The sequence below is a fragment of the Lissotriton vulgaris genome, chromosome 6, assembly GCF_964263255.1.
Source record: "Lissotriton vulgaris chromosome 6, aLisVul1.2, whole genome shotgun sequence".
NCBI classification, from domain to species: domain Eukaryota; kingdom Metazoa; phylum Chordata; class Amphibia; order Caudata; family Salamandridae; genus Lissotriton; species Lissotriton vulgaris.
This window is the reverse complement of record NC_141694.1, coordinates 12101275-12124742: the sequence shown is the minus strand read 5'-3', so window position 1 is coordinate 12124742 and position 23468 is coordinate 12101275. Positions and strand designations below refer to the sequence as shown.

General features: G+C 51.7%; 1 protein-coding gene across 1 annotated transcript in view; it reads right to left on the bottom strand.

The window, feature by feature from the left end:
* LOC147706698 (phosphofurin acidic cluster sorting protein 2-like) overlaps positions 1-23468 on the bottom strand; it is an 825692-nt gene that overhangs the window by 17601 nt on the left and 784623 nt on the right. The gene's annotated exons all lie outside the window — the stretch shown is intronic.

The window sequence follows — 23468 nt, the reverse complement described above, 5'->3', positions numbered from 1 at the left end:
GACTCCAGTTCATCGCCACAGTTCTAGTTGGCCCTCCCTTCCTCACAGATGGGTGGGTTCAAATAGCAAGTGTTTCTTTTCTTTTCTCAGCTTGGTTATTTAACAGGGAATGCCTCAGGGCAACCCGCTAGTGACGGACACAGCAAGAAACAGCGGATGAACTTCTTGGTAGTTTTCGACTACGAAAGAGAAACGGGAGGGAACTCCACAAGAAACGAATGAGACGAGGAAGACAAAAGGAGAAGGTAAAACAGGTCAAAGCTTTGAGAAACCACAAGACAGCTGATGACGTGAACAGCTTATGGCTCGCCAGGTAAACAAAGAAAGGTCAAAAGGGACGAAGGATATAATCTCACAGTCTATACTGCAAAATCTTGCCAGGATAAACAAAGTGCAACACATCTATCATATGTGGCTTAAGGGGGTCAACACCGTCCCCAGCGCATAAATACACCACATGGGGGGGAGGTCTGCTCTGATTGGAAGGGGGAGAGGACACATAGGAGAGTGCCACAGATCCATGCACCTTACCTTCGGCAGCTAGTGTGGCGCCAGCGACATTGTCTGCATCCGGTCTAGAAGCAAAGTCCTCAGAACCTAAGGAAGCAGAGGGATGGGGGGGGAAGAGGGGAAGGTCCCCCAAGGGCGAAGATGGACTAAACCATCTCCAGGTGGAGACGCCACTTGTTCTTGGCCAGGTGATCTTGAATGAGGTTGTCGGCTCTCATATTCAGGGAATCCAGCAGGTGACTGACAACCAACCCGATAATATGATCCTGTCACAAATCCTCTGGGAAGGCCGGAAGACCCTGAGAGATGTCATGTACAACACCACTCTGATGAAGGCGGCGTGATGGATTAAGGATTGACTGGGCCTGGTTGATGGACAACCCCAAATTGAACAGAAGGTGAAACTTGGTGCTCAGGTGGTAGAAACGAGCTGTGGCTATTCCACCCTCTGCAGCAAATTGTTAGGATTTGGGAATAAGGACATCCCTATCCTGTGAAGATGCACCGCAACAACTGCCATCATATAGGTAGACTCAGGGCACAGATGTCGCCTACATCAGAAGACCACAAACTATAGGTGTTTGGAACCCACCACAAAACGCAGGTCTCTCGTGTGTAACTGCAAGATTGGTTTGTGAAAATACCTATCCTGCAAATTGAGGGGCACCATCTAGTCTCACAGTTCCAGGGGCAAAGGGACAGCATTTTAAATGTCTTCTTCCGGAGAAAAGAATTCAAGACAATAAAACTGAGATTGGTACGAAGCCTGCCGAATTCTTTTTTTTTTTTATAAATCTTTGTATTAACAAACCACAAAAGAAACATCAGGTGACATACATCTCTTTATGTTTGTCTGATAAACATTTCCATACCACAGGCTAATACATACAGAATAACAGTTGGGGTTCACGGGGAGTCATGCGCTGCCGCTTCATCGCGAACAACAGGAGGAGCACAAATATCGCCACAATAGCTATTTCAGGCTCCCCAAATCTTCCCCCACTTCGCAGGACAGCCCCTAGCAACATAAACTGACCTCTCCTGTACAAACACCAATCCAGGCCCTCCGTCCACTTCTCGACCCGGGGCGGTTGGCTAGCGCCCCATAACTGAGCAATATTACGCTTGGCAATCATACACGCCAGGGTCGCCCACTGTTTCTCATTCACGCCCAGGTACGTGGGCTCCCAAACATTCAAGACACACCTTTTTGCCTCCATTGCCATCTCCACCCCCAATACCTCACGCATCCTATCATGAATTTTACTCCAATAATCCTGTATCGCTGCACAGTGCCACAAAATATGCATGAAGGTACAGAGTTCGCCAACCCCCCCTGCTGCATTCTTAGGTGCAAGAAAAAAGCTCTAGGACTAACTTTACTGGTTCAGAAGGGCCAGGACTTATTGTTGGATGATGCAAGCATGCTACTCTGAAGGAACAGAGAGGCCTGGATGATTTAGAGGTGGCCACACAGACAGTCACACAACATATGAGTCATTTGTTAGCCTCAGGGGGATGGTGTGTAAGTCCCCAGAAGTCCTGGAGTACCAGGCAAGTATTCCACCAGAGGCTTTAGACCAGAGGTTGGGAGGCCAGGTTCAGGATCCACCAGACCTGAAGGGTAGGATGTCTGTAACCAGCGTCCTGACCGGTTCATCTTCTAGGGGTACCACTCCATTTGGGAGGGTGCAGAACTCTAGAAGGGGGTGCAGAGGGTGGGAGAGCCCGCCTCTGACCCCGGAGCAACCTGAGGGGTTAACCCTAGGTTGGGAGAGTGGTGTTCTAAGGGTACCCCTCGCAGGAGGAGGAGGAACCCTAGAAGGAGAGGTAGGGGGAGGAGAGCCTGCCCTGTGACTCATGGTCCGCCTCAGGGTGTAGACCCTAGGCTAGAGAACCAGTGGCAGTCTAGCCCTGTCCTACAGACAGGAAGAGTGGAGAATGGCTAATATGTACCAGGGGGTCCTACCCCCCACTCAGTCAATAGGCAAGGACCAGTGGCACCTGGGTGGCCCAGGGCCTGATCCTGGCCGCGGACAGCTTTGAGTACCAGTGGGGGAGCCCAGTTGTTCCAGACAGCGTTTTTAGAAGGAACCCCATGGGTTCACCGTGGCGTAGAACAGGAGGGTCTCCCTGCAGTTGCGGGCCCGCTTTCGTGTTCTATCGCCTAAAGCAGGAAAGCCCATCACAGTGGTGATTGGTCTACCCAGCGTTTTGGCTGGAAGGGGGTTGTGTTGGACTTGGCCCTTCTGGCAGGTTCACCGCTAAACTTTTTGCTTTTTATTGTGACCTTGTGTTAGTGATTATTGGCTTCTGCGCACTTTCCCACATTGTCCCAGGGTAAAATGCGTGCTTGTAGTGAGGTTGGCCTGCCCTCCCATAGGAATGCATGCGGAATGTATGTGTCCCTGGTAGTTCCTGATGCGTGGGGAGTGCAGGGTCGAGTTTGGTATGTGCGGACTTGTGTGATTAAATGCTGCGCGATGATGTGTGCGGCATAAATGTGTCTATTGTGGAAGTGCCACTTCTAGAAGTTGGCATGTCTGTGTACTTTATGTGAATTGGCTGTCTGGCTTGTGATTGGCTGGAGCTGGCTGGTGAGCCTGGCTCCAGGAGTCAGGATGGGTCTGCCCCGGTGGTGAATAGGGAGATTGACAGCCAGATGGGTGGGAAGAGTGCACCTGGGACCTGAATAGGGCTGGGCTTTCCCCACACAATGCTGGCTCCACCCCCTGTGGTGCGACTGATGACCCTAGCCTGGCAGTAAATGGTGGGAGGGGCTGAGCACAACAGAGTGCTCCAAAACCGGCTGTGACTGGTTTCCCCCCCACCCTGCAGACACAGATAAAGGATTTGTGTGGATAAAAAGGGGCTGTGTCCCCATGCAAAATGTTCTCTTGTTCCTGACCTGAAGAGGGGGGCCTGCTGCTGCTGGGCGCTTGGAGGATACCGTCACTGGGGCTGCCTCCCTGCCTGGAAGGCCCTGTGAGCTGGCCCCTGGGCCCAGCCCTTGCCCCCCCACCTACCTTTCTAAAAGGACTATGCCTGAATTGTGGCTGTGGGCTAGAGCGCCTGGGAAGCGCTGGGTTTCTACCTTCCAGGAAGCGCTGTGGTTTCATCTGCAGCCCGGAGCTGCAATCCCCTTTTTTCGAGGGATTCCCCGGAGTGGGGATCCCCCTTTTGTTGATTTTCGGAACAGGTGCCCACCCTGTTTAGGTGCCGTACTTTGTGGGCCGTTGGCAGGTGCCAACTTGCATGGTGTTTCTAAACGGGAGCCTACCCAGCGTTTTTATACGTTTGGGGACTCTAGCGTGTGCCCATCCCGACTTGGTCCTTGTGCCAGTGTTTATACCCTAGCGAGTGCCCACCCCGCCAGGTACCGTGTTTCTACACGGGAGCCTACCCCGTATTGCCGGAAAGAGAAATCAACGGCGGCCCAGGACACCCCGTGACGTCATTCCCCGGGCCGCGCTGTGATTCATTTATTTATTTATTTTATGGCATTTAATTAAGCGCGAACAAATGCCCGTGGGCGTCTCGGCGCTAAGATATCTGCGAATAATTCTCCTACTGCAAGAGTATGATCTGATGTTACTGGTTGAACAACCAAGTCTTTAGCTGTTTGCGGAAGGACCAAAGTGAGGGGCTGGTTTTTATTGACTGGGGTAAGGTGTTCCATAGTTTCGGAGCCGAGACCAAGAACCTCCGATCACCCCAGGAAACAATTTTGGTGCGGGGAACCACTAGATCATTTAGAGTGGAAGAACGAAGAGATCTGGATGGACGGTAGGGGATCAGTTGTTCTTTGAGAAAGGAGGCTCTTTGATTATGCAGAGACTTGTATACAATGCAGAGAGTTTTAAACGTAATCCTGCTTTTGATGGGAAGCCAGTGTAAGTTTCTGATGGTGTCGGTCGCAGACTTATGTTTGGGAATTCTGGCCAAAAGTCTAGCTGCTGAGTTTTGGACGGTTTGCATTTTTTTGATGACCCTTACCTGGGCGTTTGCAAAAAGAGCGTTACAGTAGTCCAGAGTAGACAGCACTAGAGAGGTCACCAAGGTTTTCCCGGCGGTTTCAGGGAGGAAGGGGATGATTTTCTTTATTAGACGTAGTTTATGGAAGGCTGAGGATGCGATTGGGTTGGCATGCGAGACAAAGTTGAGATGGTCGTCAAAGACCACTCCCAAGTTCCTCACCTTAATTTTGGGTTTAGGCGGGGTTCCGAAGCCCGTGGGCCACCATACGGAGGCCCAACCTGGGGTGAGTTGTCCGAATATGACGACTTCCGTCCGGACCGAGGCTAGATCCGAAAGCCGAGAGGAGCCGCCTCTCCAACTGGCCGGAGGGTTGCCCAGTAACCAGGCTCTCGCGGCCCTTCCCCCGGAGAAGTGGCAGGAAGCCCCGCCCCCGCAGCCGTAGACGAGGAGAAGGCCCCGGAAGCAGCCGTGCCCGGTGAACCGGCTGAGCTCCCCTGCAGGGGGGAGAGCCCCGCGACAGTTCGGCCTGGAGAAGGGTTCCCCTGAACAGCCCCTGCCCAGGAGCAGCCCAGGGACAAGAGGAGCCCTTGAGAGCCGGTGAGTGGGGCCAGAGATCGCCTAAGTGGAGCCGGAGGTCAGGTGCACACAAGGAAAGGTGTGCAAGGCTCCTGGGGGCATTTTTGCTATCTCGAGTCCCCCGAGCGGGACTCCCACGATACCGTTTACTTCGAACCTGTCGGGCTCTGACGACGGGGGCCTAATTGTTAGAGCCCATGAGGCTCCACGGGGGCATTATGTAATTAGAGCCCACGAGGCTCCACGGACTTTGGGGGCATTTTTGTATTCAGAGCCTGAGAGGTTCCTGGGGGCATTTTTTGTCTTGAGCCCACGAGGCTCCCACGTGTTCTTGGGCCCCATTGTTTATCCAGACCCCAGAAGAGAGCCAGGAGGCACGCTGGTGCCAGGCTCATTTCCACAGCTGCCCAGCACTTAGTCGGCAGCTGCTACGTTTAGGCTGAGAACCCTTGCGCACCTCCTTTGGCTGCCTGCGCAGCCTGCCTTAACATTTTGGACACAGGGCGTTTCAGCCCCTGAGAGGCCAAGCTGGCCTGGGGACAGTTTATGTGTTGGGCCTTTGCATGGGGTACATGTTTTCCCTCATGTGACTTTGGCACAAATGTGATACTTTCCTAATGTGATTTCTGCATCATGTGTAATGCTTTATGCCTATACCTCTGAATGTATGTTTATGCTTAGGAGGTTGTTTTTCCTAGTATAGGTGATGCTAGTGAGTTCATGGTTCCCTGCGTGATAATTGCCTACGGTGTTTAGGATTGCGTAGCCGGTACTTACCTTTTACCAGTGGTTACTGGTTGTGTGCTATATTTGCTATTTGGTGCTACAGTTATTATATGTGCTATGTGCTAAGCGTTATTGCTACAAAGTGCTAATTCTACCAAGTGCTAGTTCTAAAAGTGCTTATTCCTGACAGTGGTCCATGTGGCTCTGTCCCATGTACATAATCCCCCTGTAAATTCTGCCCGTGCCTATGGCACATTGTAAAGTGTGTGTTTATTATTTAATGTGTTTTGGTGTAATAAAGAGGCTATTTTTATATATAACCTTGTGTGGAGTTACCTTTGTGGTGGGCCTTGGGTGTTGTTGCTGGGTGCGCGCGCAAACGCTTTACACATCGCCTCTGAGATAAGCCTGACTGCTCGTGCCAAGCTACCAAGAGGGTGAGCAGGGGTTATCTTGGAGGGTGACTTCCTTAACCTGACGTAGAATGGTGGTTTCTGCCTGGCTTTGGCGCAAGCCTTAGCCAACCGGAAATCGCCATTTCTAACACTCCTTATATTGCCTAAGACCTCAATGGGCAAATATATGATAAGTGGGGCTCCTAGAAAACGTAGAAATTAGAACATGTACCACCACTGCAATAAAGTAAGCTTTCTAAGGAATAGATGAATCATATGCAATCACTCTTTAACCATTTTTTTTTTTCAAATTTATTTTTATTGATTCGTGAAAGCAAACACAAAAAAAAAAGGAAGAAACAATCAACAAAGCGACAAAAGCAATAGACCCAACGGGTAGACTCCAGGACCGCCATTATCACAGTACACAATGCTAGAGGGCGTAATGACCGCCAAGTCAGTGTCCATTCGCCTAAGTGGCTCACATCAGTCCTCCTTCAGTTGCAGAAGAGCAAAGCCAAGCCGCCACTGAGGTGCGTCCCCGCACCGGAGTCTTCCATAGCCCATTAATCAGCTACGTGTCGCGTAAACAGCAACTTTAACCGTCCCCCCCCAACCCCGCCCCCCCCACCCCCCACCCCCCGTGGTGGCAGCTCACCTCATTCATACCGGGAAGTATACCACTCCACTATCAGATCTGGAACAAGTGTAGTGCTCGCAAGCCCGACGGGCATACTGCCGATGGGAGACCCCGGGACAAGAACCTGACTAGGGGTCCCCACGTAAACATGAAGTTCTTGAAATTGCCCAGAAAGATGTCGGAAACCCTCTCCAAACTCAATAGTCGCCACAACCGCGCATGCCACAGCGACGTCGCCGGCGCCGTAGGTTTCTTCCATCCCGCCGCCAGTGTCAATTTAGCCGCACCCAGGCACAGCCATATAATCCGCTTGTCGGCTCTAGTCTGATGCGCCAGCATCGGATCACGAAGCCCCAATAGAACATAGTCCACGGTCTCCGGGATCGGATACCCAATCACCTCTTTAATGTGAGCCAGTATCTCTGACCAGAAAGGCCTGGTGGTCGGGCAATCCCACCATATATGGCGGAAATCTCCCAGCTGGCCACACCCTCTCCAGCATCTGTCGGAGGTCGATGGGAAAATGCGGTGCAGCTTGGATGGATAGAGATACCAGTCATACATAAGTTTTAAATGAGCTTCCCGAAGTCCAATCGAGTGGTTGTGGGTTTTGATGTCCCTCCACAACCCAGTCCATTCAGCTTCCGAAATATCCCTCCCAAGACAGGTCTCCCAATGCTCCTTATAGCGGGGCCTAGGGAATATTACTGTGTCCATGAGTAGTCTATATATGAAGGATATTGTCCCCTTCATACAGGAGGTGCGAACAATGAACGCCTCGAAAGCCGTCAGTTGTCTCGTGGCCGCTTCTCTCACCCCAGGCGAGGTTGCCCAGTGTAGAAGTTGGTTATGATGGAACCGTTCGGTGGGAGGTACCCCATAGTCCCTCATGCAATTGTGAAATGTAAGTGGATCTGCCCCATGGAACAGGTGGGTAAGCGCCCTGCAGCCCCCCTCACTCCACTGTGCGAACGGGCCATCGCGTACCGCCGGTGGGAAGGACGGGTTCCTATGTATAGGGGTGAATGGAGATGGGAAGGTGGTCCAACGGTCATCCCCAGCCAACGTGTCCCAGATTTTCAGGACCGTACCCGTAGGAGTGCATATATAGGCATTCTTGGGTCGATCTGCCTTCGGCTTCCAGGCCAGATCCCATATGGATCTCCCAGCCACACTACGCTCCATATGTAGCCAGTGCTTTTCTGACATGCGTTGAGACCATTCCACAAGCACTCTCAATTGCGCCGCCTTGTAATATAAATGCATGTCTGGGAACCCCACTCCCCCCTCCCCCCGCGGCCGGCGAAGTACTGCAAACGGGAGACGAGCCCGGCCCCCTTGCCACACAAATTTCAGCATGAGTGTCTTCAAGCGCCGGAAGAAGTCTAGGGGCACCGTTATGGGAAGGGCCTGGAAGAGATACAAAAATTTGGGCAGCAGCACCATCTGAAGCGCATGAATGCGTCCGAGCCAAGAGATGAATTTCGGTTTCCATTTCTCCAGGTCCCCCCGGATCGCCGCGAAGGTAGGTGGGAAGTTAGCTGCAAACAACCCATCCAAGGTGGGGGTCAAGCGAACCCCCAAGTACAGCAAGGAGGCGGAGGACCACGAAAGGGGCGTAAGAGGACGCACCTGTTCCACCACTGCAGGCGACAATGTCAAGTTCAGGATGTACGACTTGGCCATATTAACCTTAAATCCCGCCACTTTCTCATAGTCAGAGAGAACCCCGTGGACATGGGGCAGCGAGCGGACCGGGTCTCCCAATGATAAGAGAACATCATCCGCGAACAGGGAGATCTTGTGCTGTTCTCCAGTGAAGGGAATGCCCACAATCTCTTCTCTTTCCCGAATGGCTAGCGCCAGCGGCTCTATACTAAGCGCGAAGAGCAGTGGAGACAGCGGACACCCCTGCCGCGTACCGCGGGCATGGGGGAAGCAGGCAGACCTATGTCCGTTAACCAACACTCTAGAGGTAGGCCGGTCATAATTAGCTCGAAGCATTCGTACAAAGCGGGGGGAGAACCCGAAGGCCTCCAGCGTCAAGTTTAGAAATCCCCAATCGACACGATCAAATGCCTTCTCCGCATCTAGGCCCACCAATACAGCAGGCAAACGGAACCTTTCCGCCTTTTCGATCAGATGCACCACGCGTCGCAGATTGTCATGCGTCTGTCGCTCTTTGATAAATCCGGACTGGTCCGGATGGATGATAGACGGCATCAGGTCTCGTAGCCGCTTTGCAAGAATCCCTGAGTAAAGCTTGGCGTCCAAGTTGAGGAGCGCAATCGGGCGGTAGGAAGTACATTGAGTGGGGTCTTTCCCAGGCTTGGGAAGGATGGTAACTAAAGCTTCTGCCATCGATCCTGAGGTCCGCCCCTCCGTAGCTATGGAATTGAACAGGGTGACTAGGAACTCGCAGAGCTCTCCCGCGAATGTTTTATAGAATGAGGCCGTGTACCCGTCCGGCCCGGGGGCCTTGTGGAGCTTAAGAGCTGTTATGGCGTCAAGCACTTCCTCCCTCGTGACAGGTGCCGAGAGTAGCTCATTCCACTCCCTTGAGACTTGGGGTATAGGAAGGCCCGCCAGGAAGGCGGACTGAGCCGCCCGGTCCAAATCCTCCCCCCCATATAGGGCAGCGTAGAAGCGGCCAAATATGGCAGCCTTGTCCTCATCCTTGTGTTGGTCCTTTCCTGCCTCATCCTTGATCCCTCCAATATACTCCCGCTCCCGTTTGTCCCGAAGTTGCCTCGCCAGATGCCTCCCCACCTTGTTTCCCATCGAGTAGGAAGTCCTCCGCAGCCGTAGTAACGTAAATTCCGCTCTATTATTGTAATGAGCCCGGAGTTTCCCCCGCACCGCTGTCAAGGGCCGCAGGGTCACTCGAGACGGATTGGCCTTATGCGCCTGTTCCAGTGCAGCTAATTCGGACTCAAGAGCCTCACGCTCCTTCCTCCTCTGTTTATTCAGATCGGCATTGAGAGCGATGCAGGTGCCTCGCAACGAGGCCTTACATGCATCCCAAGTGTTGTATACTGAAGTATCCGCAGACGGGTTGAGTTCCAGAAACTCCCGAATGGCGCCTCTTAACTTTTTACATGACACGTCATCCCGGGTCAGTGCCTCGGGAAAGTACCATTTCCTCCACCCGTCCCCCCCCATCGACCACTGCAGCCCAAGCACCACCAAGCTGTGGTCCGACACCGAGAGTGGGAAAATACTGGACACCTGGACATCCCCCCGTAGGGCCTGACTGATGAAGATGTGATCAAGTCGGGAATAGGACAAATGGACATGGGAAAAGTAGGTGTAGTCCCTGGAGTGGGGGTACAGGAAGCGCCAACTGTCAATCAGCCCTAAGTCCTCCACCCGCCTCTGAGTTTCAGCAGTAAAGACTCCCGTCCCCGCCCTTTGCGTGCTTGAGCTATCCAGGACCTTGTCCCACACCATGTTGAAGTCCCCCAGCAAAAACAATTGGCCTTCCACAAACTCCCCCATCTTATCCAACAGAGACTGCAGAAAGCTATTCTGTGAGGCATTAGGTCCATACATCACCACAAACGTGCACACTCGGCCATAGAGCGACCCTTTTACCATCAGCCACCTGCCCTCTTTATCCCCCCGCACCCCCTCAGGTTGAAAGTGGAGGGATGCACGAAACAGTAAGGCAACCCCCCTGTGCTTAGTGGAGGCAGATGCCCTGTATATGAGTGGGAAGTGCCTATGACGGAGCCTGAGTTCATCCCTCCTCGCTAGATGAGTTTCCTGCAGCCCCACCACATCCAGGTGGTGGTCAGTCAGGTATTTCCACACCTTCTGCCGCTTCTGCGGGGAGTTAAGCCCCTTCACGTTCCAGGTGCCTATGCTAATAGTCATAAGAAACCAACGTACATCTCATAGCCGTGTCACACGCCAGCAAAGAGGCCGGCGGCATCACCACCCGCCCATCCACCAGGCCCTCACCCGCGTCCACCCACCACCTGCGCCCTACAGCTTTCCATCTACCTTCCCCCCATCGTGAACTGCTAGACGGGCAGAATTCCCAGAAACTAGGGAGCAGAAGGGAGTCGTGTGCTACGCACCCATCCCCATACACCTCAACCCACACACACATCCAATAGCCGCCACCACCGGCCCCCCATCCCCCTCCCAGACCCCCAATCCCCCAACAGACCCTCCCAACCCCCCCAAAAACAAGGAACAACAAAATACAACGCAAGGCACTGAACCTGAACCTCGCAGTCTGCAATTCCAGCTCCAGCAGGTCGTGGTTCGAAAGTCCCCCACTGGACTGGAATCGGGGCAGGGGTGTCAACCTGGTGACCCCCAGGTCCAAGGTCCGGGGTGTCTTCACCAAAAGTACCATTATACCCCGGGGACCTCAGGCCAAGAGCCCCCCCGACGCCGCTCCATGAATTCGGGGTCACGCTGCTCCAGAGCTCATCTGGGAATCCGCCAATGTGGCGGAGGCCACCGATGCCACCGCGGCCCCTCTCTCCTGCTCACGAGTCGCCGGGTCGGGTCGCCGCCGCTCCGGGGAGGGGCCCACCCTGTGCCAGGAGGAAGAGCGTCGCCGCCTCCGGAATGGCGAGCCCCGGGCCTCCTGTGAAGATTCCGAGTCCTCGATGCCCAGAAGATCCTTTGCCTCTCGCAAGGAGTTGATCTGTCTCAGTCTGTTCTCCCACCGAAAGATGATCCGGAAAGGGTGACCCCAGGAGTAGGATATCCCGCGCTCCCGGAGGAAGGCGGTCACCGGCCGGAAGTCCCTACGTTTCTGCAAGGTGGTCGCCGCCAAGTCCTGGTAAAGCTGGGGGCGATGGCCCCTAAATTGCAACGAGGCGATAGTTCTAGCCTTCCTCAATATCTGTTCTTTCACCTGAAAGTCATGCACACAGACGAGGATGTCCGGCGGCGGGCCCCCTCCTCTCCTAGGTAGCCCCACTCTGTGCACCCTGTCCATCTGGATGTCGCGCTCCTCCTCTTCCCCCAAGATCTGGAGAAACAAGGCCTGGACATACCCACGCAGATCCCCCGCCTCACCGTCCCACGGCACCGCTTTGATACGAATGTTGTTACGCCTGGAGCGGTTCTCCAAGTCCTCCGCGTGGGTCTGCAGATCCAAATTCTGCTCTGTGAGGCGTATAATGTCCTGTTGGAGCTGGTGCACATCACTGGCCACGCTAAGGTCATGGTCCTCCAGTGTCGCCACTCTCTCGCCCAGCCCGTCCACGTCCCTCCGCACCTCCCTGAGATCCGAGGCCAGCTGTGTCCGAAGTTCGGAGATGTCCTCCTTTATGGTAGCGAAGAGCTCCTTCATAAACGCTTTAGTCGCTGGTGCCTCGTCGTCCGACTGTTTCGAGGACCCGCTGGCTCCCGGCGATGCCGGCTGCTGCGACGACTTGGCGGCTGCATCCTTCGCCCCTTTCGTCCCCTTGCGCTGCGAAGTAGACATGGCTGTGAGTCGCCTCCGCCCTCCCACCTCTAGGTATCAGGTAGTCGCTGCCGGGGGGGGGATTCGACAGGATCCCAGAGTGATGGCCCGCCGCACAGGACTCCCCGTCAGCAGTGTCGCCTCACGCCTCCCAGAGCGTCCGCTACTTCACCAGCGCCCCGAGCGCCGGGATCCCCCTCCAGTCCGGAGAGTGGGCGTCCGAGGCAAGGCCTCACCTCGATGGCGGTGCTTCAGCCGTGAGCACGTGGAAGGCCTCCGGAACCGCTCTCTCCAATAGCCAGGCCTAGGTGCCCTCAGGGTGCTCCGCTCCTCAAAATCTGCGCCTGCGGGCAGCGCCCACTCCACTCTCCCCAGGTGCCCACTCTCAGCCGTGGGGCGCAGTCGCGCCGATGGGCCCGCCGCCGGAAGGCACCGCAAAGTGCAGCACTAGACCACTCCACAGTATCCACCAGCAGTGCCACCGATCCGATGGTGTCCAAGGCTCCGCCACTACCTGGTCCGGCCACCAGGCCGAGTGGACCTCCGCTCGGCAGGCAGGCGCGTGCAGGTCCACGCGATGTCTCTCCAGCCACAGACACTCCCCAAGTCCAATGTTCGTAGGCCCCAACGTGGCGTGCGTTCCCACGCGGAGATCCGTCCGTGCCACCTCGCTGCTGCTTTCGCCCTCCCTCGCCGGTAGGCACTCAGTTCACTGCCCCTGAGAAGTGGGTTTCACCTGCTCCTTCCTTCCTCCGTCGGGCCGCTGCCGTAGCGCTCCGAGCCGCTCCGAGGGCCAGGGCCCGCCCCACGCCTCACTGCCGGCTCTCCAATCAGCCCCGGGCGGCGGACACCCACCAGCGCTTCCCGCCAAGCGCTCCCCTCGGCGCCGCGCTGATCACTCCTCCACCGGCGCGCCCAGCGCCCCCGCCTCACACGCACAGCCGATGAGGCCGGCTCCGGCGCTGCTCCAGGGCTCGGGTCTGCTCCGCCTCCTCCGGCCTCCAGTTCACGCGAGGCCGCCGCCTCGCAGGCCGCAGCTCGGATCGCCTCTGGCGGCTCCCGCCGATCACTCTCCGCAGCGGTGATGACACCGGAGCACACCGCCAGCATTCGGCAGCCTCCGCCGAACAGACTGCGCAGGCAGGACGCCTCGGGACCCCGCTGTTAGCAGCTATGCAGGATCGGCGTCGGAGAGGCTCGAGAAAGCGTCCTACTCCGACGCCATCTTGGCCACGCCCCCCTCTTTAACCATTTTTATCACATGTAATCACACTTTACTCAGAAATATATATCCATATGCTAATATCTGTACTGACGAATCATAAAACAAGGCAAAAGCCTTCTATCTAATTCAGATATGCAGCCAGGTACAAAAAGTCAGTAAAAAGCAGATACAAAACTAGGAAGCAAATGACTGCTAGATGGCGACCAGCAGCAGCTGCTGAACACTTTCTCTTTTTAACTGAGTTCTGAACCACAGAAAGGCTTGGACCCGTCACAGCCTAAGCCTCAAACATTGATTCGTTAAGTGGAGGTGATGGTGAGGAGCATGCGATCTAAATCATGGAAGGAGCTGGAGGTGCCTTAGATCATGTAATCCATTTCAATTTCAGCAAAAGATGACTGAAGCAATTAAAAATGGAGCCGACGAGTCAAGTGTAAGACTAGATGAACAACTTACTTCCCTTCGGTAGCTCTTTTTCTGGTGAATACAGTATCTGCCTGTAGATTCCTCAACTTTTGAATTACCCTTGCGGCAGCATACCACGTAATTCTTTCCTAGCTCTCCCACGTCGACGAGGACGTCACAATAGCACAGCTCCGCTCGCGACTCCGTATGACGTCACTGGAGCCTTAAGAAGACCTTGCCGGCGTGCTGATGTCAGTTCATCCATTTTTTCTGTGCGCTCGAGGCGAACGGATGGACTGACAACATAATACAACTATACACAGTATACAAAATATATACGCAAATAGATACAGTATATATATTCATAAGAAGAAAAAGCCAAAAAGTAAAGCATTTCCTAGCAACAAATCGTATAGTATATAAATGACATATGAAAAATAACAATGTCAAACAGTCAGCGTTTTTCGGTATAAGCAGGTGGACAACGGGGAGGCGGGTAGGACAGTGAGGAGTCCACAGGCAGATACTGTATCCACCAGAAAAAGCTTCACCATAGGCAAGTAACTTGTTCTTCTGATGGATACATCTGCCTGTGGATTCCTCACCTATTGAATTGAATCCCCAAGCTGTTCCTCTGCCGGAGGAGTGTCACTACCCTCCTATACCAAAAAATCTTGCAGCACAGAGAGTGCGAAATGGCTGTCTTTTCTAACCTCCAAATCCAAGCAGTAATGCTTTGCAAAGGTGGGGAGGGAGGATAAGTTGCCGCCTTTCAGATGTCTAGCCAAAGCAGAAAAAGACTTTGTTCTGGTGGAATGAGCTCTAATACCTTCAGGCGCTCCTTCTTAGCCAAGGCGTAGCAGATCTTGATGCACAAGTTGATCCACCTGGAAAGTGTTCGTTTGTGGACACCTTTGCCCTTCATCCTTCCAACATAGCCCACAAACAGCTGGTCATCCAGTTTTAGGTCCCTGGTTCTGTCCAGGTAGAAGCTGACAGCCCTCCTATGGTCCAGATGGGGAAGTCTCTCCTTTCCTTGGACGGGTGAGGGGGAGGATAGAATGTACGTAAGGTTATAGACTGCCCTAAATGGAAAGGAGTGAGAACCATCTTTTCTGCATGAATGGTTAAAAACTGAGGTTTAGAACTATGAGCCTGAAGCTCACTTACCCTCCTGGCTGAGGCAATAGTGATCAGAAGGACCGTCTTGAAAGTAAGAAGCCTCAACGGGCAACTATGAAGAGGCTCAAACGGAGAACCCATCAGGAAAGTAAGTACTAAATTCAAATCCGACTGAGGAATAATGAAGGGAATGGGAGGAAACCTACTGGTGAGGCCCTTAATGAACCTCATAACAATGGGGGACTTAAACAAAAACAGCTTGTCCGGCAAACAGATGAAAGCCAATAAGGCTGACAAGTAACCCTTTACCATAGCCACAGCACAACCTTGCTGAGCCAAGGAAAGTGAAAAGCCAAGCACATGATCTAAATGAGCCTACAAAGTAAAAATGGACCTCTCTCCACACCATTTAACAAACTTGAACCACCTATGGAATAAATAGATTTGGTGCAGTGTCTCCTGAATGATAAAATAACATTCACCACATCTGGTGGGAAAGGGAGAAAGAACTCAGGTTGCCCCGTTCAGTCTCCAGGCATGAAGGTGCAAGCTCTGGAGGTGGGGGTGTAGAACCTGCCCCCGCAACTGCGAGAGGAGCTCTGCCCTGAGAGGGAGACGGAGCAGAGGGTACGAAGAGAGGTGAAGAAGATCTGTTTACCACACCCTTCTTGGTCATTCACGAGCAATTAATATGACCTGGGCCCGGTCTTGGCGAATCTTCCTCAGAATCAAGGGTATTGGAGGAAATGAATAAAGGATTTGCGAGCTCCAATCCATATGAAACTCGTACCCCAATGCTCCCTGCATCTGAGACTGAAGACTGCAGAACGATGGGCAGTGCGCATTCTCTCGAGTGGCAAACAGGTCCACCCGAGAAAACCACCACTTCTGAAAGGTGTGAAGGACTACCTCGGATGAAGCCGCCACTCCTGATAGGCCGAGTATTGCCGACTGAGACTGTCCGCATGCATATTTAGCACCCTGGCCAGATGATTTGCAAACACACAAATCTGATGGCCCTAAGCCCAGGACGACAGTAACAGAGCCTCTCTGCAGAGACGATACCACCCTACACCTCCCTGTTTGTTTATGTACCACATCGCTGTAGTGTTGTCCATCAGGACTCGAATCGACTGACTGCGAAGGGAGGGAAGAAAGGCCTTGAGAGCCAAAGGTTGATGTGAAGCAATCTTTCCTCCGGAGACCAAAGACCTTTGACCTCCAGATCCCCCAGATGAGCACCCCACCCTAGGGTAGAGGCATCCGTGATTACTGTGGCCACCGGTGGCTTTCCTTGAGACAGGTTGCCCTGCACACTCCATCAAGACAGCTCCGCTGCAGTGTCTCTGGAGATTCTGACCTTCTCTCAGAGATGTCCATTGTGCTGATACCACTGCCTGCCGAGGCACCACTGGAGTATCCTCATGTGCCAGCGTGTATGGTTGACCCACAGTATGCAGGACGCTAACAGACCGAGCAGGCGTAGGGCCTTCAGGACTGGAACAACCGCTCCTTCGTGAGCCATGCCTTCTCTTCTTATGCTTCTTCGACTTCAACATATGCAAGGTCGACGACTTTGATCTCTTGAAACCCCGCTTCTCTTTTTTCACCCGTGCCATGAAGAGTTTTGCCCCAGGTTCCTTCAGCGCCTTCGGGTTCATCTTCCGACAGCAGGAACACCCTTTGACGTCGTGGTCCGAAGAAAGACACCAGAGACAGTCGTCGTGGGGGTCCATGATGGACATATGGCCCCCACACTCCCTGCATGTCTAGAAAACGGACTTCTTCGAAGTAGCCATTCTCACTGCAACACGAAGAAGAAGATAGAAACAATGTTATCACATGTGAAATGGAGAGTCCCAGAAAAAAAGTTAAGCGTCGATGGCGCGGACAAAAGGGTACTGACGTTAGCACACCAACGAGGTCTTCTAAGGCTCCGGTGACGTCATACGGAGTCGCGAGCCGAGTCATGCTATTGTGACGTCCTCATCAGAGAGCTAAGAAAATATTTTACGTGGAATGCTGGCGCTGGGGTAATTCAAAAGGTGAGGAATCCACAGGCAGATGTATCCATCAGAAAGCCATGGATGCCACAGACACAACAGGAGCTTGAGAGCCAGAAACTGAGTAGGTGGAGATGTCAAAGATGTATCATATGCTGGTGGTAAATGAGGCACCAAGAAGCTGGACCATACGAAGCAGGTGATGAGGCAAAATGGACAGGGACGCAAATATAGGGTAGTGGACGATGAGCAAACCAGTGAACATTACGCAAAGTGCTGTGTCGCAATGCCAAACTGGAAAACTGTCTTTGTATACTCTAAGAATTATTACATGCCAGGAACCTACTGCGGATGAATGGCCGCCAGGCTTGTGCTGGGAACATCTGTGAAACTATCTAGCTACTGGAGCCATTCTGCGTTTGGAAAAAAGAAAGCAAGTTCCTCCTCCCTTTCTACATCTATACGTAGCAGCTTTCAGGCGAAGGGACTTCTGTTGTTAAGGGCATCATTGAGAAGAGGTTCTGCTGCTTGCATCACAGGAGCACTCTTACAGCTGAGTACCAAGCCCTCTTGTCCTTGTTCCCGGTAACAGAGGGGCATCGTGATGGGTAACCCGACACCACGCCGACACAGGGGAAAGCAAGCAAATACTCAATGAAGGAAATCGTTGCATTGAGTGCAGTTCTTCGTACCAACTCCCTCGGCAACAGTTCTCCTGACCAACTTACCCGCAGTCTGCTATCTGCTGCCTGTATAACTGCTGCCCTCTTTTGCGCCTCCTCTGCTCGCTTCTTGCTCCGTTTGCTCTTTCTGCTAATTTTTCTGCTCTTTGTTTGGCCTTTTCTGCTAGTTTTTCTGTTGTGTTTTGCCCTCTTCTGCTCTGTTTTGACTTTCCTGCTCATTTTTCTACCCTCTGATTTGCCTTCTCTGCTTGTTCATCTGCCCTCTGTTTTGCCTTTTCTGCGTGCTTGTTTTTGTGCCTGCTCGTTGTTCTACCTCCACTTTGTTTTTCCAGCTCATTTTATGGCTGGTGATTCTGGGGACTCCTGGGGTAATAGTCTGCCTGCACCACAATTGTCTCTCCAGAGTATACAGGGGGTTGTATACAGGGGGTTGTATACAGAGAAGAATGCTTGGTCTTTTGCAAAAGAAGGTTGGATTCAACAGATGATAACAAAACCATTTCAACCAACCTCCCCCTTGGCACAAACACAGGAAAGGCAGCACCCTGGTTACATGTGTTTATGTCTATCTGATCAAATCGTAGAGAGCAGGTTCTAGCACACTGTAACTTATATCAATATGGTGAGTGTAAAAATAAATGTCTGCAACTGCAGATCATAGAGACTGCTTCTTTCTTCTGCCATCAACAAGACTGAGGGACTCAAAAGCAAGTTGTCTATACTTCTCTCAGACAAAACCCGCAGTCCTCAAGGAAACACCAATCCCTGTAGCAACCTTAAAGGCAGGGTAATCCACAGTTTTATGACTTAGGATGTCTGCTAAACATCCAACTGTTATCAAGAAACAGTTTAATAATGTAAAAGGTTAGTACTAGGTTTACGGTGGAAAAATCAAACATGGATTCAGGAGGCAGAGCCCAAAGCCTAACCAGTCAGTATCTGCACTGAGGATTCACAATCCACTCACAATTATTCAGATGAAGCGCATCTATGAAAGATGAAATGCAGCAAGAAACTTCCTTGGAGCAGGACATTTCTTCACACAAAGGTACACAAAAAGGCTGTTCAGTTGGAATCTGGATCACAGAGCTTACAGCGGTCACTCATAGGAAGGAATGGATGTTTCTGTCCGTCTGTCGGTGCCACAACGTTTAGACAAGTCTCAGTAGTGATGACATTTTCCTATGACTAGATACCAATAGAAAGTTGTTCTGTCCTTCCCTATTGTCAACTTCTTGATATTTAATGTGGCCGCAGTTTTCATCCCGCAAACTTTTGTAGGGAGATCTTAAACTAACAATACTTGCTTCTGCTCAGTGTGAAATTTTGAACTTACAAGACTTGCTCCTACTCCGTGTGAGACCTTGAACTTACAAGACTTGCTCCTGCTCCGCTCGGCGTGAGATCTTGAACTTATCAGACTTGTTTCGGCTCCGCTCCGTGTGAGATCTTGAATTTACAAGACTTGCTCCTGCTCTGCTCCATGTGAGGAGAACTTGAACTTACAAGACTTGCTCCTGCTCCGTGTGAGATCTTGAACTTACAAGACTTGCTCCAGCTCCGCTCCGCGTGAGAAGATCTTGTACTTACAAGACTTGCTCCTGCTCCGTGTGAGATCTTGAACTTACAAAACTTCTTCCTGCTCCGCGTGAGATCTTGAACTTATCAGACTTGCTCCGGCTCCCCTCCGTGTGAGATCTTGAACTTACAAGACTTGCTCCTGCTCTGCTCCATGTGAGAAGATCTTGAACTTACAAGACTTGCTCCTTCTCTGTGTGAGATCTTGAACTTACAAGACTTGCTCCTGCTCTGCGCCGTGTGAGGAGATCTTGAACTTACAAGACTTGCTCCTTCTCTGCTCCGTATGAGGAGATCTTGAACTTACAAGACTTGCTCCGCTCCGTGTGAGATCTTGAACTTATAAGACTTGCTCCGGCTCCGCTCCGTGTGAGTAGATCTTGAACTTACAAGCCTTGCTCTTGCTTCGAGTGAGATCTTGAACTTATAAGACTTGCTCCGGCTCTGCTCCGTGTGAGGTCTTGAACTTACAAGACTTGCTCCGACTCTGCTTCGTGTGAGGAGATCTTGAACTTATAAGACTTGCTCCTGCTTCGTGTGAGATCTTGAACTTATAAGACTTGCTCCGGCTCCGTGTGAGATCTTGAACTTATAAGACTTGCTCCTTCTCCGTGTGAGATCTTGAACTTACAAGACTTGCTCCTGCTCTGCGCCGTGTGAGGAGATCTTGAACTTACAAGACTTGCTCCGCTCCGTGTGAGATCTTGAACTTATAAGACTTGCTCCGGCTCCGCTCCGTGTGAGGTCTTGAACTTACAAGACTTGCTCCGACTCTGCTTCGTGTGAGGAGATCTTGAACTTAGAAGACTTGCTCCTGCTTCGTGTGAGATCTTGAACTTATAAGACTTGCTCCGGCTCCGTGTGAGATCTTGAACTTATAAGACTTGCTCCGGCTCCGCGTGAGATCTTGAACTTGTAAGACTTGCTCCGGCTCCGCTCCGTGTGAGGAGATCTTGAACTTACAAGACTTGCTCCTGCTCCGTGTGAGATCTTGAACTTACAAGACTTGCTCCGACTCCGCTCCACGTGAGAAGATCTTGAACTTACAAGACTTGCTCCTTCTCCGTGTGAGATCTTGAACTAACAAAACTTGATCCTGCTCTGCGCCGTGTGAGGAGATCTTGAACTTACAAGACTTGCTCCTTCTCTGCTCCGTATGAGGAGATCTTGAACTTACAAGACTTGCTCCGCTCCGTGTGAGATCTTGAACTTATAAGACTTGCTCCGGCTCCGCTCCGTGTGAGGAGATCTTGAACTTACAAGACTTGCTCTTGCTTCGTGTGAGATCTTGAACTTATAAGACTTGCTCCGGCTCCGCTCCGTGTGAGGTCTTGAACTTACAAGACTTGCTCCGACTCAGCTTCGTGTGAGGAGATCTTGAACTTATAGGACTTGCTGCTGCTTCGTGTGAGATCTTGAACTTATAAGACTTGCTCCGGCTCCGTGTGAGATCTTGAACTTATAAGACTTGCTCCGGCTCCGCGTGAGATCTTGAACTTATAAGACTTGCTCCTTCTCTGCTCCGTATGAGGAGAACTTGAACTTACAAGACTTGCTCCTGCTCCGCGTGAGATCTTGAACTTATAAGACTTGCTCCGGCTCTGCTCTGTGTGAGCAGATCTTGAACTTACAAGACTTGCTCCTGCTCCGTCTGAGGAGAACTTGAACTTACAAGACCTACTCATGCTCTGCTCCATGTGAGGATGTCATGAACTTACAAGACTTCCTCAGACTCCGCTCCATGTGAGGAGATCTTAAACGTACATGACTTGCTCCTGCTCTGCTCCATGTGAAGAGATCTTGAACTTTCAAGACTTGCTCCTGCTCCGTGTGAGATCTTGAACTTACAAGACTTGCTCCGGCTCCGTGTGAGATCTTGAACTTACAAGACTTGCTCCTGCTCTGCTCCATGTGAGGAGATCTTGAACTTACAAGACTTGCTCCTGCTCCGTGTGAGATCTTGAACTTACAAGACTTGCTACGGCTCCGCTCCGTGTGAGAAGCTCTTGTACTTACAAGACTTGCTCCTGCTCTGCTCCACGTGAGGAGATCTTGAACTTACAAGACTTGCTCCTGCTCCGTGTGAGATCTTGAACTTACAAGACTTGCTCCGGCTCCGCTCCGTGTGAGAAGATCTTGAACTTACAAGACTTGCTCCTGCTCCGTGTGAGATCTTGAACCTACAAGACTTGCTTCTGCTCTGTGCCGTGTGAGGAGATCTTGAACTTACAAGACTTGCTCCTTCTCTGCTCCGTATGAGGAGATCTTGAACTTAAAAGACTTGCTCCGCTCCGTGTGAGATCTTGAACTTATAAGACTTGCTCTGGCTCTGCTCCGTGTGAGGAGATCTTGAACTTACGAGACTTGCTCCTGCTTCGTGTGAGATCTTGAACTTATAAGACTTTCTCCGGCTCCGCTCCGTGTGAGATCTTGAACTTACAAGACTTGCTCCTGCTCTGCTCCGTGTAAGATCTTGAACTTACAAGACTTGCTCCTGCTCTTCTCCGTGTGAGATCTTGAACTTACAAGACTTGCTCCTGCTCTGCTCCGTGTAAGATCTTGAACTTACAAGACTTGCTCCTGCTCTGCTCCGTGTGAGATCTTGAACTTACTAAACTTGCTCCTGCTCCGCGTGAGATCTTGAACTTATAAGACTTGCTCCGGCTCTGCTCCGTGTGAGGTCTTGAACTTACAAGACTTGCTCCGACTCTGCTTCGTGTGAAGAGATCTTGAACTTATAAGACTTGCTCCTGCTTCGTGTGAGATCTTGAACTTATAAGACTTGCTCCGGCTCCGTGTGAGGTCTTGAACTTATAAGACTTGCTCCGGCTCCACGTGAGATCTTGAACTTATAAGACTTGCTCCTTCTCTGCTCCGTATGAGGAGAACTTGAACTTACAAGACTTGCTCCTGCTCCGCGTGAGATCTTGAACTTATAAGACTTGCTCCGGCTCCGCTCCGTGTGAGGAGATCTTGAACTTACAAGACTTGCTCCTGCTTTGTGTGAGATCTTGAACTCATAAGACTTTCTCCGGCTCCGCTCCGTGTGAGATCTTGAACTTACAAGACTTGCTCCTGCTCTGCTCCGTGTGAGGAGATCTTGAACTTACAAGACTTGCTCCTGCTCCGCGTGAGGTCTTGAACTTACAAGACTTGCTCTTGCTCTGCTCCGTGTGAGGAGATCTTGAACTTACAAGACTTGCTCCTGCTTCGTGTGAGATCTTGAACTCATAAGACTTTCTCCGGCTCTGCTCCGCGTGAGATCTTGAACTTATAAGACTTGCTCCGGCTCCGCTCCGTGTGAGGAGATCTTGAACTTACAAGACTTGCTCCTGCTTCGTGTGAGATCTTGAACTTATAAGAATTGTTCCGGCTCCGCTCCGTGTGAGATCTTGAACTTATAAGACTTGCTCCGGCTCCGCTCCGTGCGAGATCTTGAACTTACAAGACTTGCTCCTGCTCTGCTCCGTGTGAGATCTTGAACTTATAAGACTTGCTCCGGCTTTGCTCTGTGTGAGGAGATCTTGAACTTACAAGACTTGCTCCTGCTCTTCGCCTTGTGAGGAAATCTTGAACTAACAAGACTTGTTCCTGCTCTGCTCCGTGTGAGATCTTGAACTTACAAGACTTGCTCCTGCTCTGCTCATTGTGAGGAGATATTAAACTTACAAGGCTTGCTCCTCCTTCGTGTGAGATCTTGAACTTACAAGACTTGCTCCGGCCCTGCTCCGTGTGAGCAGATCTTGAACTTATAAGACTTGCTCCTGCTCTGCTCCGTGTGAGATCTTGAACTTACAAGACTTTCTCTGGCTTTGCTCTGTGTGAGGAAATCTTAAACTTACAAGACTTGCTCCGGCTCTGCTCCGTGTGAGATCTTGAACTTACAAGACTTGCTCCTGCTCCGTGTGAGGAGATCTGAAACTTACAAGACTTGCTCCGGCTCTGCTACATGTGAGATCTTGAACGTACAAGACTTTCTCCTGCTTCGTGTGAGATCTTGAACTTATAAGACTTGCTACGGCTCCGCTCCGTGTGAGGAGATCTTAAACTTACAAGACTTGCTTTTGCTCTGTGTGATTTCTCCTTTACAAATCTCTGATCTACTTTCTAAATGAATAACTGATTGCCACTTGTACAGCAGCAAGCTTAATACTTTGAATCTACTGGCCCATCTTTTGGCCTCTTCACCACATGTC